Source organism: Chiloscyllium punctatum, chromosome 12 (assembly GCF_047496795.1).
Source record: "Chiloscyllium punctatum isolate Juve2018m chromosome 12, sChiPun1.3, whole genome shotgun sequence".
Classification (NCBI taxonomy): domain Eukaryota; kingdom Metazoa; phylum Chordata; class Chondrichthyes; order Orectolobiformes; family Hemiscylliidae; genus Chiloscyllium; species Chiloscyllium punctatum.
Window position 1 is genome coordinate 4,869,207 of NC_092750.1, and position 15,418 is coordinate 4,884,624.

The 15,418-nt window shown below is 47.9% G+C and overlaps 1 protein-coding gene and 1 pseudogene across 1 annotated transcript in view; one reads left to right on the forward strand and one right to left on the reverse strand.

The window, feature by feature from the left end:
• Positions 1-502, reverse strand: part of LOC140483463 (uncharacterized) — a 176,643-nt gene extending 176,141 nt beyond the window's left edge. The window contains exon 1 of the mRNA XM_072581659.1: positions 488-502. The gene's annotated coding sequence lies outside the window, so the exon portion shown is untranslated. The remainder of the gene's footprint in view (positions 1-487) is intronic.
• Positions 503-13,803: 13,301 nt separating this feature from the next.
• On the forward strand, positions 13,804-13,923 carry LOC140483999 (U2 spliceosomal RNA; annotated as a pseudogene).
• The last annotated feature ends 1,495 nt before the right edge of the window (positions 13,924-15,418 follow it).

The window sequence follows — 15,418 nt, forward strand, 5'->3', positions numbered from 1 at the left end:
TCTGTCTTTGTCTCTCTCTCTCTCTCCCTGTCTCTCTCTATCTCTCCCTGTCTCTCTCTATCTCTCTGTGTCTGTCTGTCTCTCTCTCTCTCCTGTCTGTCTCTGTCTCTCTCTCTGTCTGTCTGTCTGTCTCTCTCTCTCTCTCTCTCTCTCTCTCCTGTCTGTCTGTCTCTCTCTCTGTCCCCGTCTCTGTCTGTCTGTCTCTCTCTCTCCCTGTCTCTCTCTATCTCTCTGTGTCTCTCTGTCTTTGTCTCTCTCTCTCTCCCTGTCTCTCTCTATCTCTCCCTGTCTCTCTCTATCTCTCTGTGTCTCTCTCTCTCTCTCTCTCTCTCTGTCTCTCTCTCTCTCTCCCTGTCTCTCTCTATCTCTCTGTGTCTGTCTGTCTCTCTCTCTCTCTCTCTCTCTCTCTGTCTCTCTATCTCTCTCTCTCATTCCTCCTCAGTGCTGGCTTCTGGATCTCCCTTTCGTTCATTCGTGTGGCACAAACATTTCCTGTTCCAATGTTCACATCCTGATTGTCTGCCTGCCCAGACTCTCCTGTATCCTGGCTCATTGCTGGAAATCCAACACTGACCCCCTGCAGCTCTGTCCTCGCTCCTACCCCCAGTCAGGCTGTTGGCCGTTAGCTACATACAGTGTGCACTCTGAGCTCCCAATCAGATGGTTATGAATTCAGGTCCCGTTCCAGAGGCAGGGACATTAATCCAGGCCAATACTCCCATTGCCAACAGTGAGGGAGTGCTGAGCTGTCGGCGATGCCAATGTGTGAATGGGTCATCTCCCATACTATGGAGGAGAAATGATGGGAATGTCACTAATCCAGTAATGCACAGTCCCAAACTGGATTCAAATCCTGCTGCAGCAGCTGCTGGGAATTTTAATTCAATTAACAAAATCCAAGAAAAGATCTGCTTGGAGCACACTGACACCCGGTGACTATGGCAACGACTGAATGACATCACAGGTTCTAAAAAGAGACAGTGCGAGATAGCAGACGATGACACATCTCTCCCAGATCGTCTCAACGCCTTCTATACTCACTTTGAGCAGAATTTCAGCGGAGAGGTAACACCTATTCCGACAAGTCCTGATGAACCTGTCCCAACAGACACTGCATCAGAGGTCAGATCAGTTTTCCTTCATGTGAATCCAAGGAAAGCAATGGGACCAGACGGAGTACCAGGCTGTGCACTCAGAGCATGTGCAGATCAACTGGCAGAGGTCTTCTTGGACATCTCCAACCTCTCCCTGCAGTAGGCCCCTGTCCCTGCCTGTTCAATAGGGCCAACATCATCCCTGGGCCTAAGAAGGCTCATGCAGCCTGTCTCCATGACGACCGCCCAATGGCCCTAACTTCGATGATCATGAAGTGCTTTGAAAGGCTGGTCATGGCATTAATCAACTCCAGCCTCCCCACTACTCTTGACCCACTCCAATTTGCCTATCACACCAACAGATCCATGTCAGATGTCATATGGCTTGCCCTTCACTAGACCCTAGAACGTCTTGACACCAAGAACAGCTACGTAAAAATCCTACTCATTGACTACAGTTCATCCTTCAACACTATTATCCCCTCGAGACTGATTATTAAACTTAGTGATCTCGGACTAAGCCCCTCTCTCTGGAACTGGATCCTCAGTTTCCTGACCCACAGGCCACAATCAGTGAAGATTGGGGACAATGTTTCATCCTCACTAACACTCAACACTGGAGCCCCCCCACCCCAGGGGTGTGAACTCAGCCCCATACTGTTCTCACTGTATATCCATGGCTGCGTCACCAAATACCAGACTAATACCATTTACAAGTTCGCTGGTGACACCACCATAGTTGGTCCAATCTCAGATGGCAATGAAACAGGCTACAGACAGGAGGTGGAAGACCTGGAAAAACGGTGCACTGAGAACAACCTAGCTCTCAATGCCGGCAAAACCAAGGAACTCATTATTGACTTTCAGCGTGATGTTACTCATGCCCCCCCTACACATTAACAGCACAGAGGGAGAACGAGTGGAGAGTGTCAAGCTCCTAGGAGTGGTCATCCACAACAAGTTTTCTTGGACTCTTCATGTGGACACACTGGTTACAAAGGCCCAACAATGTCTCTTCTTCCTCAGGCAGCTGAGGAAATTTGGCATGATGGTGAATACCCTTGCCAACTTTTATAGAGGCTCCATTGAGAACATTCTGTCTGGATGTATCACCATCTGGTATGGCAAGTGTACCATTCAAGATCGGAGACGGTTACAGAGAGTGGTGAACTCGGCCCGGACAATCACAAAGGCCAACCTCCCATCTACAGAATCCATCTACCAGGCCCACTGTCGAGGAAAGGCTGCCAGCATTCTCAAAGATCCATCCCAACCTGACAATGCTTTTCTACAACCTCTACCATCGGGGAGAAGGTACAGAAGCCTGAACACACGCACCAGCCGGTTTAGAAACAGTTTCTGCCTGACTGTTGTTAGAATACTGAATGGACTCACAAACACTCACCTGTACCTTTGTTTTTGCCGCTATTTACCTATTATTCACTTATCGATGCTACGTAACTCTGTGATCTGCCTGGATTGCTCGCAAGACAAAGCTTTTCACTGTGCCTCGGCACACGGGACAATCAATTCAGTTCAATGGTAATGTCCCTACCATTGGTTCAGAAGCCTGGGTTCAAGTCCCACCTGCTCCAGAGGTGTGTAATACCATCTCTGAGCAGGTTGATAAGGAAAACATCCAGATAACATTTGTCAGTGCTGGGATATAATTGGAGAGGGAGAATGCAGAGTCCATTACTGCAGAGAAAGTTGGCACCATAGAGAGGGTGGAGTGCTTTAACCTCCCCGACTAACTCCATTTTGTTTAGCCCTCTCCTGTCTTCCGACATCTCCCTCACTTTCAATGGTCTGCTTTGCTCTGAATGGACTTTATACACCAACTAAACGTTTGGAAATATGGACAAATTACTAATTCTTTGTTCATGGGGTGACAGCATCACAGGCCAGCATTTATTACCCATCCCTAATTGCCCGGGGGCAATTAAGGATTGACCACATTGCTGTGGGTCTGGGGTCACATGTCAACCAGATCGGGTGAGGATGGCAGATTTCCTTCGATAAGGTTCCCCATGGGAGACTGGTGAGCAAGGTTAGATCTCATGGAATACAGGGAGAACTAGCCATTTGGATACAGAACTGGCTCAAAGGTAGAAGACAGAGGGTGGTGGAGGCCTGTGACCAGTGGAGTGCCACGAGGATCGGTGCTGGGTCCTCTACTTTTCATCATTTATATAAATGATTTGCAGATGACATCAAAGTTTGCAGCTGACATCAAAATTGGAGGTGTAGTGGACAGCGAAGGGGGTTACCTCAGATTACAACAGGATCTTGATCAGATGGGCCAATGGGCTGAGAAGTGGCAGATGGGGTTTAATTCAGATAAATGTGAGATGCTGCAGTTTGGGAAAGCAAATCTTAGCAGGACTTATACACTTAATGGTAAGGTCCTAGGGAGTGTTGCTGAACAAAGAGACCTTGGAGTGCAGGTTCATAGCTCCTTGAAAGTGGAGTCACAGGTCGATAGGATAGTGAAGGTGGCGTTTGGCATGCTTTCCTTTATTGGTCAGAGTATTGAGTACAGGAGTTGGGAGATCATGTTGCAGCTGTACAGGACATTGGTTAGGCCACTGTTGGAATATTGCGTGCAATTCTGGTCTCCCTCCTATCGGAAAGATGTTGTGAAACTTGAAAGGGTTCAGAAAAGATTTACACGTATGTTGCCAGGGTTGGAGGATGTGAGCTACAGGGAGAGGCTGAACAGGCTGGGGCTGTTTTCCCTGGAGCATCAGAGGCTGAGGGGTGACCTTATAGAGGTTTACAAAATTATGAGGGGCATGGATAGGATAAATAGACAAGGTCTTTTCCCTGGGGTGGGGGAGTCCAGAACTAGAGGGCATAGGTTTAGGGTGAGAGGGGAAAAATATAAAAGAGACCAAGGGGCAACTTTTTCACACAGAGGGTGGTACGTGTATGGAATGAACTGCCAGAGGATGTGGTGGAGGCTGGTACAATTATAACATTTAAAAGGCATCTGGATGGGTATATCAATAGGAAGGGTTTGGAGGGATATGGGCCGGGTGCTGGCAGGTGGGACTAGATTGGGTTGGGATATCTGGTCGGCATGGACAGGTTGGACCGAAGGGTCTGATTCCATGCTGTACATCTCTATGAGTGGAAGGACATTAGTGTCCCAGATGAGTTTTTCCTGACAATCAATTCGCCTTTTTTATTGAATTCAAGTTCCACCATCTGACATGGCGTGATTTGAATCCGGGTCCCCGGAACATTACCTGGGTCTCAGGAATAACAGTCTAGTGATAATACCACTACACAACCGGACTCTCCAATGGTGGTTAGCAGGTGAAAATCAGCAAGGTGACTTGGAGATGGAAAAAGCCATTCGGTTGTTTGTGATAGCAGGTCCAGATATAAAATAAAAATTAAAAAACTAAAAATTGAAATTAGAGCCCTCTTCTGGTGCAGTGGTAGTGTCTGTATCACTGAGCCTGGAAACCCAGGTTCAAGTCCCACCTCCTCCAGAGGGATGTCATTACATCACTGAACAGGTTGGCTACAAAAATAAAGTTAAAATCAGAAATTGAAAGCTAATGATGACCACCACATCTGTCACCAATTGTGATAGAAACTTATCTGATTGACTGATGAGGAGAAACATCTTCTCCCAGAGAGGGGGGGCCTGTGGAATTCTCTGTCACTGGAAATGGCCAAGACCAGAATATTGAATGTTTTCAAGAAGGAGTTAGATTAATTTCTTGGGACTAAAGAGGTCAAAGGGTGTGGGGAGGAAGTGGGAACAGAGGACTGAGTTGGAAGGTCAGTCATGATCATATTGAATGGTGCCGCAGAATTGAAGGGCCGAATGGCCTACTCCTGCTCCTATTTTTGATGTTTTTATGTTTTCTATGTCTATTGCCCTTTAGGGAGGGAAGTCTCCCATCCTTACCTGGTCTGGCTTACATTGGATGACGATAGACCCAAAGCAATGTGCTTGACTCCGACCTGCCCTCTGAAATGGTTGAGTTAATACTGGGGCAAAGGGCATTCAGGGATGGGCAGCCCATGCTGGCTCTGCCAGTGACATCCACATCCCTTACGGGAATAAGAAATAGAAAAACCTCCTCTGGGGGGTGGCCTGTGGAACGGAAGAGGCACTATATAAATGCAGATTACTTCTGGAAAATCTCGAGTCACCCACAAAATGGAGGACTGAACGAGAGCAGTGGGTAGCAAGCGGGCGGTTAGACCAAAGCAATTGGCAAATTCAGAGTCGGATTGGTTCCTGGGGCAAGGTGGGATTGGACAGGGGCCTGAGGCCTGTGACAATTGCCCCTCTCTCAACCACACGGAGCTCTCCCATCCCTCTCCCTCCTCCCAAAAGCAACGTGTCCCGGAGATTACTCACGCCTTGGCTGACTGTTTGCTACCATTCGTATTTTCAAGTATTTCTGGAACATTCCACACGGCAAACCTGCAGGCTGGGTCCGTCCTGAAGGAGTTTGAAACTGTGAAGAGACGGTACTGCAATAAATGAGGCCCCCCCACCCACCCTACCCCGTGTCTAATTCCACTGTTAAAAACACACACACAAACTGTACGGACAGAACATACACACAGAACACACATTACATACACACAAACACACTCACTCGCACACTTGTGACAGCTCCTCTCAATGCACTGCTATGATGCTGGGTGAAAGAATACCTTTCACAGGTTTCCAATGTACATTTGAACCATCTAAAGATATCCACCAGCCTCCCTTCACAGCACCATCCCAACTCTCAACATCTAGAGGGGCAAGGGCAGCAGATATGTACAGGAACTTGTCCAGATGGAGAGGAACTTCAGGGAGTTTCAGTGCAGAGGGATCTGGGTGTCTTTGTGTAAGCATCACAGAAAAATGAGTCTGCAGGTACAGTGAGAAATTAGAAAGGCAAATAGAATTTCATCTTTAATTGATAAAGGAATCAAGTATAAAAGTAAGGAAGTGTTACTGTAATTGTACAAGGCATTAGTGAGGTCACAGCTGGAGTATTGTGTACATTGGTGGTTCCCTTACCTGAGGAGGGGTGTAGGTGTATTGGAGACGGTACAGAGGAGGGTCACCACATTGATCCCAGCGATGAGGGGTTTGTCTGATGAAGAGACATTGAGCAGTTTAGGCCGATACTCCCTGGAGCTTAGAAGAATGAGGGGAGATCTAATTGAGGTCTATAAGATGCTAAAGGGGATCGACACAGTAGATGTAGAGAGGATGGATCCTCATGTGGGACAATCCAGAATGAGAGGTGATGGTTTTAGGATAAGGGGCAGCAGGTTTAAACCAGAGACAATGGGGAATTCCTTCTCTCAGAGGGACATGGATCTGTGGAATTCACTGTCCCAGAGTGCGGTGGATGCTGGGACACTGAGTAAATGTAAGGAGGAGATAGACAGATGTTTAATTAGTAACGGGGTGAAGGGTTATGGAGAACAGGCAGGGAAATGGAGACGAGGCCGAGATGAGATCAGCCATGATACTGAATAGCAGGAGCAAGCTCGAGGGGCTGAATGGCCTCCTAATGTTCCTAGATCTGATGTTCCAATACCATCAACTGCAAGTGCCCCTTCGAAGATCTGACTGTAAGTACACACACACATACAGATGATCAACCCCTTCTCCAGGAATGTGTAATAAATGCCAGCCCAGCCAGTGACACCCACATCCCAGGAACAGAGCTAAAGGATGACAAAGCACACAGCTCCATCCTGCGTCATTCCCAAGTCTTGGAGTATCCAGCCTAGAAATATTCCTTAACAGCAATTGGCCTCCCTGAAAACAGCTGACCCAGCACTGACCCAATCAGATTGAGTCCTGACCTCAGACTGTGCACCCTTCCTGTCACACCCACATGTTGGTTTTTCACTCACGGCTCAGTGTGGCCGGAGTCAATGGCATGTTGTTAAAGTTGACACTCCACTATTTTATTTCCATTTTTCTCATTTTTGGTTTGAAACTGTTAGCTGATGTTGAGAGTGGAACTTTGAAAGGAGAGCTTAGTAAACAGACTGCTGTTGGTTGATGGGAACTGGCCTGGAAAGATAATCGCAGGTTAATTATTATCTAAGAAATGTGGATCCTTCAGCACCTGAGATGGCCTGGGCTCAGCTCTCTCTCTCTCTCGGGTTTCATTGACTTGTTGTTAAGAAAGTACTCCTCTGTAAGAAGTAAATGAATGAGCCTGGAAGGCTATTGGATCTTTTTGCATGGGTCAGCAACTCCAGAGTTCAAGCAAGACCTCGAGTTTCCTTGCCTCTGAACAACTCCATTCACCAAGAGTTTCAGACCATCTGGTACCCATTGTAAAACTGCTGAAGTGGCAAATTATAAATCTTTTCTTTCTAGTTTATCCCTAACTATGTCTGTTGGCATATCAGTGGATGTTCTGATTAAAAAAGGTTGGGTTTAGACCTTGTTAATAATTAGATTGTCTTGTTGTTTATCCATGTTCTGCATTTTAAATAATAAATTGTTAATTTCTGTTTAAATTATAAACTTGGTGTCTATTCTTATTCTACCTGTTATTCTTCAAATCTGGTTAGGAACTGTTGACTGATTCTTAAGGGTCATTGAGTGTTTTAACTTGGGAATCCAGGAATAGGGAGGCCGATTTAGTTTGGTTTGTGTGTCTTTGCCTTATCATAAACATATAAACAATATAATTGATTAGAATATGCCAGATCCTGAGGGGTCTTGACCTGGAGGATGTGGAGAGTATATTTCCACCTCTTCAACAATCCAGGACCAGAGGTTACTGTTTTAAAAGGATTGCCCATTTAAAACAGAGATGAGGAAAAGTTTTTATCTTAGAGTCCTGAGTCTTTGGGGCTCTCTTCCAGAAGAGCTGACAGAAAAAGAGTCAGAGAGAGAGAGAGATGCAGCATGGAAACAGATCCTTGAGTCCAACCAGTCCATGCTGACCATAATCCCAAATTAAACTAATCAAGAGTCTTTGAACTTTTTTTAGGCAGAGATTCCTGATAAGCACAGGGTTAAAGGTTATTGGAGGTCAGCAGAAATGGGAAATAATCAGATTAGTCTTGCTCGTATTGAATACCAGTGTTGACTTGAGGTTCCAACAGTTTACTCCTATGCAGGTTAGGGTGGATTAGCCATGGGGCACGCAGAGATGTGCAGGTTAGGGTGGATTAGCCACAGGAAATGCAGAGATGAGGTTGGGAGGAGCTGAGTTGGGATGGAATGCCCTTGGGAGGGTCTGTGCAGACTTGGTGGGCCTCTATCTACACTGTAGGGATTCTATGATTCTAAGAATTCTTCCTCAGAGTGAGAAATCCTGTCAGACACAACAAGATTCTACCACCTCTCTAGACTTTCTCTGAAGCAAAGTGATTACAGATGGCTTGGGTGACTGTTAGACACTTTCTAGATTCCAATGCTCCTGTTTCTAGCTTTGATGTTTCTTTCAGATATCACTTCAGGGAGAAGGGGTTTTGGAGACAGGAAGGCCAGTGGGATTCCCCCTCCTAGACCGTACCTACAGCTTTCCTTTCCACTCCTCACCTGACGGTGTAGATCCAGATCTCCATGTGGTCCACAAGGAAGAAGACCAGGTTGTGAGACCTGCTGTATGTGTAGCAGGCCACAGTCTGTACAGGAGTGTCTGTCGGCAGAGGAAGGACCACAGATAACTTGGTCCCGAGAACCTGGGACATGATCCTCAGGCTAAAGCCAAAACACAAAAGAACGTAGGGGCGTTTCAATTCTAGGTTCATGGAGCTTTTTAATAACAACAACAACAGCTTCCACCTATTATAGCGCCTTTTACACAGGAACTATGTTGGAACTGCAGACCACCCCTGAAAATCCCACTGCCCGTGATAATCCAGTGGGAGAGTGAGAAAGCCACAAGAGGGAAACAGATAGAACCAGGAGAGACAGAGATGCCAAGGCAAAGGGTCAGCAAGAGGTGACCTCTTTTGTTTAATTAGTGACCATGAGGAGAGGGAAATATACACGGCTTTATTTTAAAACAGGAACAGTGACTCATTGGAAATAAAACAAAATCACCATGAAACCAGGTAATACCCGACTGGGTGAAAGAAATAAACAATATTCACGATTTCAACCAATGGGCACTGGGCACTGTCACTGGGTGTGACACTGGGCACTGTCACTGGGTCAGTTACTGGGTGTGACACTGGGCACTGTCACTGGGTGTGACACTGGGCACTGTCACTGGATCAGTTACAGGGTGTGACACTGGGCACTGTCACTGGGTCAGTTACTGAGTGTGACACTGGGCACTGTCACTGGGTCAGTTACTGGGTGTGACACTGAGCACTGTCACTGGGTCAGCTACTGGGTGTGGCACTGGGCACTGTCACTGGGTTAGTTACTGGGTGTGAAACTGGGCACTGTCACTGGGTGTGACACTGGGCACATGTCACTGGGTCAGTTACTGGGTGTGACATGGCACTGTCACTGTGTCAGGTACTGGGTGTGACACTGGGCACTGTCACTGTGTCAGGTACTGGGTGTGACACTGGGCACTGTCACTGGGTCAGTTACTGGGTGTGACACTGGGCACTGTCACTTGGTACAGTTACTGAGTGTGACACTTGGCACTGTCACTGGGTTTGACACTGGACAGTGTCACTGGGTCAGTTACTGGGTGTGACACTGGGCACTGTCACTTGGTACAGTTACTGAGTGTGACACTTGGCACTGTCACTGGGTTTGACACTGGACAGTGTCACTGGGTCAGTTACTGGGTGTGACACTGGGCACTGTCACTTGGTACAGTTACTGAGTGTGACACTTGGCACTGTCACTGGGTTTGACACTGGACAGTGTCACTGGGTCAGTTACTGGGTGTGACACTGGGCACTGTCACTTGGTACAGTTACTGAGTGTGACACTTGGCACTGTCACTGGGTTTGACACTGGACAGTGTCACTGGGTCAGTTACTGGGTGTGACACTGGGCACTGTCACTGGATAAGTGCACTTGTTAATCATAGCCAGACCTATAAGACTCATTGTTTGACACTGGGCAGGTAACAGGGTGCATTTGACAATCTCTACCCACACTGGGCACACATTATAGGGACTGCACATGTGACACTGGCATATCAATACCCTCCTACCTGCTGTCTTTTTGCAGCACAGTGACCCTGGTCGTTCTCTGCTTGGCGTAAGCCAGGCCGATGTGGCTGATGGAATTGCCAATGTAGCTCCAGAATTGGGTGAAGTAGTTGAGGATGTAGATGTGGCAATGTTTGTTCGAGCAGCAGTACAGGAGGCCAGTCTCTGTGAGTCCCATCCATTTAATGCCTTCCTCAAACACAGACAGACTGGATCCCCGAGAGAGCAAAAGACACAGTTACTGTTACTGGTAAACGCTACTAGAACATTTCCACTAACCCCTGACTCCAATGCCCTGAACCATGATCCCAGTCCACTGACATCTGACGCCACGCAATAGACTGGCCCTGAAACATTGATCCTAATTCAGGAACCACTGACCCCATTCCCCAACCAGAAGCCCAAACCACTGACTGTTGACCCCAAATTCAATACACTGACCTCTCACCTCAATATTGACCCCTGTCCCTAATACACTAATGCCAATCCACTGACCCTTCACCCCAATACATTGATTCCTGAATTTAGGCCTCTCGGTATAAAACGTTTGGTTGTTTTTCAAAACTATTTGGTAGACAAGCTTAATTGAGGTCGTATTTACCCTAACTATTATTTTTAATATAGGGAAATGTGACAGAAAGCGGAAATAAAGAAAAGGAAGGCTTGCATTTGTATAGCACCTTTGACAAAGTCAGGACATCCCAAAGCATTTTACAACCGAAGAAGTATTCTTGAAGTGTGGCCACTTGAGGTACTGCAGGAAATACAGCAGCCATCTTGTGAACAGCAAGCTCCCATAAATGACAATGACCTGGTTCCCTGATGCTGCATCAGGGATAAATACTATCCAGGACACTGGACCGAAAAACCATTGGTTTATTTTGAAAAAGGGGCCTTTTACATCCACCAATAAGAACAGGCAGAGCTTCAATGTCCAGCATCCCTGACTGGCCAGCACTCCCTCGGTGCTACACTGAGACAGAGAGAGGTGTTGGCCCAAACATGTCAGTTGGTGGTATTCCCCATTTCTGCCGTTGGGATCTTCCTGCATGCAAATTGGTTCCCCGTTCTGACTTGCATTGGGATGTTCTGAGAGAGATAGAAAGATGCCAGGGAAATGGGACTCTCTCTTTGTTCCCGAGACAGTGGGTCTTCACCTCAGAAGCTGGCTATAGATGTCCAGTGACCAGAACCTGATCGAACCATCCTTTGAACAGGAGATGAAGATGGAAGTGGTCTCCGGATGGATCAGCAGGTTTGTGATTGCCCGGGTGTGTCCAGTAAACCTGTGGGTGATAATCCCATTGGCACTCCAAGCCTTGACTGTGAGACGTCAAAATGTTCAGCATTAAGAAACAGCAACATCTTGCATTGATATGGCACCCTTAATTAGAGCAAAACATTCTAAGGCATTTTGCAAGAGCATTATCAAACAGAATTCAACATTGAGCCACGTAACATAGGGAGACAGATTCATGTGTTTTTATTACCCGTCCCTAATTGCCCCTGAACAGAACAGCTGGCTTGGCCACAGAGCAGCTAAGGGTTACCCCGTATGGCTGTGTTACCCCAGTCAGCAGCCCCTCACTCAGGAAAATCAATGGGCTGGTGATGGCCTAGGGTATTATCACTGGATTGTTTATCCAGAGAGGTAAAAACAATGACTGCAGATGCTGAAAACCAAATACTGGATTAGTGGTGCTGGAAGAGCACAGCAGTTCAGGCAGCATCCAACAAGCAGTGAAATCAACGTTTCGGGCCTGATGAAGGGCTTTTGCCCAAAACGTTGATTTTGCTGCTCGTTGGATGCTGCCTGAACTGCTGTTTATCCAGAGAACCTGGTAATGTTCTGGGGACCCAAGTTTGAATCCAGCCATGGCAGATGGTGGAATTTGAATTGAATTTAAAAATCTGGAATTAAGATCATGAATCCATTCTCAATTGTCAGGAAAAGCCCATCTGGGTCACTAATGTTCTTTAAGGAAGGAGACTGCCATCCTTACCTGGTCGGGCCTACAAGTGACTCCAGACCCACAGCAATGTGGTTGACCGTTAACCGCCCTCTGGGGTAATTAGGGATGGGGCAATAAATGCCAGCCCTGCCAATGACTCTCCCATCCCATGGATCAATTTTTAAAAATTAGTCATGGTTTTGACAATGTCTCTGAGGAGGAATGAGTTCCTAATTTTCACTCCAGTTCAGGGACTGTTTCCTGACATCACCCCTGGATGGCCTACTCTAAACTGGCCCCTTGTTCTGACCTCTCCTGCCCACTGCTCCCCTCAATCAGTGCAAATATGATTCCTCCCCACCCTGAAACTCCTATCGGTTATCCCTTAGTCTTCTGTACTCAAGGGAATGCTAGCCTGGTCTGTCCAGGTAGTTTAACCCTTTCAGGCCCAGGGTCATTCTGGTGAAGCTGTGTTAATCCTCCTTCCGAATCTCCCCCTGAAGCGTAAAGCCCAGAACCAAACCTTGTGAAAAACAATGACTGCAGATGCTGGAAACCACGCCACCCCCCCTACAACCCACCCTCCCATCCTGGCACCTTCCCCTGCCACCACAGGAATTGCAAAACCTGCGCCCACACCTCCTCCCTCACCTCCATCCAAGGCCCCAAAGGAGCCTTCCACATCCATCAAAGTTTTACCTGCACATCCACTAATATCATTTATTGTATCCGTTGCTCCTGATGCAGTCTCCTCTACATTGGGGAGACGGGATACCTCCTAGCAGAGCACTTTAGGGAACGTCTCTAGGACACCCGCACCAATCAACCACACCACCCCGTGGCCCAACATTTCAACTCCCCCTCCCACTCTGCCGAAGACATGGAGGTCCTGGGCCTCCTTCACCGCCGCTCCCTCACCACCAGATGCCTGGAGGAAGAACGCCTCATCTTCCGCCTCGGAACACTTCAACCCCAGGGCATCAATGTGGACTTCAACAGCTTCCTCATTTCCCCTTCCCCCACCTCATCCTAGTTTCAAACTTCCAGCTCAGCACTGTCTCCATGACTTGTCCGGACTTGTCCGACCTGCCTATCTTCTTTTCCACCTATCCACTCCACCCTCCTCCCTGATCTATCACCTTCATCCTGAAGAAGGGCTTATGCCCGAAATGTCGATTCTCCTGTTCCTTGGATGCTGCCTGACCTGCTGCGCTTTTCCAGCAACACATTTTCAGCTATCACCTTCATCCCCTCCCCCACTCACCTACTGTACTTTATGCTACTTTCTCCCCAGCTTCACCCTACTCTCACTTATCTCTCCACGCTTCAGGCTCTCTGCCTGTATTCCTGATGAAGGGCTTTTGCCCAAAACATTGATTTTCCTGCTCCTTGGATACTGCCTGAACTGCTGTGCTTTTCCATCACCACTCTACTCCAGAACCAAACCTGGTTACTCAGTCAGGCTCTGGTTCGAGTTCTGAAGAGTTGCAGGGAACTTTCGTATACCCATCCACCTTTGAGATTAGACCAGAAGACTGTAAGGTATAGAAGCAGAACGAGGCCATTCAGCCCATCGAGTCTGCCCCACCATTTAATCATGGCTGATACGTTTCTCCTGCCTTCTCCCCTTAATTTCTTCTTGGCCTTTTAGCTCGAAACGTGTGTAGATTCTGTTATTGTCAGTTTAATATCTGACATGTCCCTTATCTGGGGGGCCATATATTAACCAGAACTTTCCAGCACCACACTCTCGACTCTGATCTCCAGCATCTGCAGTCCTCACTTTCTCCATGAACTGATCTATCTCTGTCTTAAAGATACTCAATGCCTTGGTGTCCACAGCTCTCTGTGTCAATGAGTTCCACAGATTCCCCACCCTCTGGCTGAAGAAGTTCTTCCTCATCTCAGTTCTAAAAGGTTACCCTTCACCCTAAGGCTGGGCTGTCAGATCCTAGTCTTCCCCACTCATGGAAATATCCCCTCCATGTTCATTCCATCCAGGCCTCTCAGTACTCCATAAGTTTCAATCAGAAACCTATCCTTGTAAACTCCTTTGAGTACACACCCAGAGTCCTCAACTGCTCCTCACACGACAAGCCCCTCATCCCCGGGATCAATCTTGTGAACCTCCTCTGGACCCCCTCCAAGGCCAGCACATCCCTCCTTCAATATAGGGAGCAAAACTGCCCATGATATTCCAGATGCAGTCTGACCAGAGCTTCAACATCCCAAGGCTTTTCCCAACGGAGAGAGACTATCAGTTGGATCAAGAGAAGACTGAGCCTTACTTTCGCAGTCTGTGGAGCAGGTCAGGATGGACTTGATGTAGGATGAGTAGATACAAGCCATGGGTGAACACTTGTGGGGGTTTGGAATCTCCAGGAGGAGCTGCCCTTGTGTGTTGTAACAGAACAGCGCCTGGACAGAGCAGCAGAAGACTTGCTGAGTGATGACATCGAGTTCCACCTTCGTCACCCAATTCCCTCCCATATGAGGATAGTCAGCCCTGGGGAGCAACGACACAGCAACACAGGTATATAACAACAATCTCCATTTCAGTCATGTTTCCTAATCAGTGAAATATCCCATGGTGGTGTAAATCAGAGCAGGGCTCCAGTGCTGGACCTCACCCACTCCAACTCCTTTCTTTATCCTTTTGCTTGTGCTTTTTAAACTTTGTAAAACATTTTTCAAAATTTACTTGGTTGGGACTGGGAGCGAGGTTGGCACACAGACTGGAGGGCGTCACAGGGGGTAGGGGTGGTGGGGGGGGGTGTCCCCAGACTGGAGGCAAGGGACTGGAGGTGCCCACGAGGAGGTGAGTCCCTATTGTGGGGAGGTCAGGCCTTGAGTTTCAAATCCCAGCATGACCATGAGACTTGGCCCAGTGTAGCCTGCAAAGTGGGTCTGGTGCGGCCTGGAACCTGGAACCTGGGCCCAGTGCAAACCTGCAGATTGGACCCGGTGCAGCCTGGAGACTAGGCCTGGTGTGAACCTTGAGATTGGACCTGGTGCAGCCTGGAGACTAGGCCTGGTGTGAACCTTGAGATTGGACCTGGTGCAGCCTGGAGACTAGGCCTGGTTTGAATCTTGAGATTGGACCTGGTGCAGCCTGGAGACTAGGCCTGGTGTGAACCTTGAGATTGGACCTGGTGCAGCCTGGAGATTGTGCCCAGTTCGAAACTGGACACGGGGCCCGGTGCAGCTTAGACACTGGGTCCGGTTTGAACCTGGAGACTGGGCCTG